Source organism: Pelophylax lessonae (genome assembly GCF_965119305.1).
Source record: "Pelophylax lessonae genome assembly, chromosome: 5".
NCBI classification, from domain to species: domain Eukaryota; kingdom Metazoa; phylum Chordata; class Amphibia; order Anura; family Ranidae; genus Pelophylax; species Pelophylax lessonae.
In genome coordinates, this window is record NC_138772.1 from 7,646,833 (window position 1) to 7,648,986 (window position 2,154).

Here is a 2,154-nt window from a genome sequence, read left to right on the forward strand (position 1 = left end):
TGCTTCTTTATTTACCAAACTGGACTTATGCGGGGCCTACAATTTGGTCCGTATCCGTGAAAGGGACGAGTGGAAAACAGCACCAGGTTTGGGCATTTTGAATATCTGGTGATTCCCTTCGGTCTCTGCAACGCTCCGACTACCTTCCAACACTTTGTGAATTATATCTTCAGGGACTGGCTGGATATCTTTGTAATTGTCTACTTAGACGACATCTTGATCTTCTCCGCATCCCTGGACCAACATCGGGAACACATCAGAAACGTCCTCGGCCGCCTCCGCCAACATGGACTATATGCCAAGCCTGAGAAGTGCAAGTTTGAACAACGAAGCATCCAGTTCTTAGGCTTGAAAATATCCACTGAAGGTATTAAAATGGACCCCCAAAAGGTCTTAGCTATCTTGGATTGGCGGGCCCCGTCAGATAAAAAGGGGGTACAACGCTTTGTGGGGTTTGTGAACTTCTACAGGAGGTTTATTAAGGGGTTTTCTGCCATCATTTCCCCCATTACACAACTCACCAAACAGAATATTAGTTTCTATTGGTCCTCCACAGCCCAGACTGCCTTCTCAGTCCTGAAAATACTTTTTACTACCGCTCCCATCCTGAGTCACCCAGATCCCACCCTACCTTATCTCCTTGAGGTAGATGCTTCAGAAGTGGCTGTGGGGGCTGTTATCTCACAAAGGCAGGGTGTTAAGGACTTAAGTCACCCTTTAGCTTTCTTCTCTCGCAAACTTTTTCTGGCGGAGAGAAATTATGATGTAGGCCATGGGTGGCAAACACAAGGCCCGCGGGCCGAATCCGGCCCGCCAGGCCTTTTCATGCGGCCCGCGGCTGCCTGCCACCTCTGTGTCACGGTCATGCAAAAAATACATCCTCCGGCCGGTCTCCAAGGAGACATCTCACGCTTCCTCTCCTGGCGGCGCTGTCGTGTTTGTACGCATGCGCGGCCGGCCGGCCGGGCATGCGCACAGCTCAATCTGCCGGCGCCGCTAGGACAGAGAGAGCGTGAGGTGTCTCCTTGGAGACTGGCTGCCCAGTCTCCTGCTCTCTCTCCTCAGTCCCTCTAGCGGCGCCGGCTATTAGTGTCAGTGCCTTTTTTTTTTTTCCTGTCAGCTGCACCCTGAGAGCGGGCTTTTTGTCCAATACACAGGCAGGGCTTGTACCAGAGCAGGGACAGATAGGAAGGTAGGATATAATCCACAGTCCAAGGTGACCAGGTAAGAAAGCCACCTAGGCTGTGAATTTGTGCACGGGGGCTTGGCAGGGACGGTGCTCCAATAGGCAGGACCGGCAGGAATACAATGGGAAGGGAAGTCCAGGAATAACTGTAGTCACTGGATGACACAAGTCCGGATAAGGATCGCAGGAACAACAAGGAGCGAAGGTAAGGATGGAAGCCGGGGTCAGTCTGGAACACACGCTTAAGCCCCATACACACGTGCAGATTATCTGCAGACTTTTGTCTGCAGACTTACCAAAACCATATAATATGAGGACAAACCTAAACACTTTCAATTTGTATGCAATCCGGCAGGCCCTTGCACTACATAGAAAAGGTAAGTCTGCAGACAAAAGTCTGCAGATAATCTGCACGTGTGTATGGGGCCTAAAGCCCCGTACACACGTACCGATCGTCGTCATACAAACGTCGGCGGACGAAAGATCTGCCGATTGTACGCTTGTTAGTATGGTGCCTCCGACAGCTGTCTGCGCACATTCTGCGGACAAGACTCTTTCTTGCAAACATGAAAATTTTTGTATGCCGACACCAGAACGGACGATTGTTCGCCAGTCAGTACAGAATTCTGCCGACAGACCGCAGATTTGCAAGACTGGGCATGCTCAGAAAAGAAAAAACACAGGGAAAGTTAACCATTACATGACATCACTTCTGCAGTCGGCTGTAGTCGGCGGACAAAATTCTTGGGCAGTCTTTTACACTTTTCAACAGACACCGACATCCCGGGGAGAAAAGACGAACGTTTGTATGCCGACGATCGGTACGTGTGTACGGGGCTTTAGGAAACAGGATCACAGGAACAAAGTCTGTCAAACAGGAACTATCTGGAACATAGATCAGCAATGAACTGACATTACATTAAGCGAGAGTCAGTGCTCTATAGCTTGCTTAATTGAGCAATTGGCTT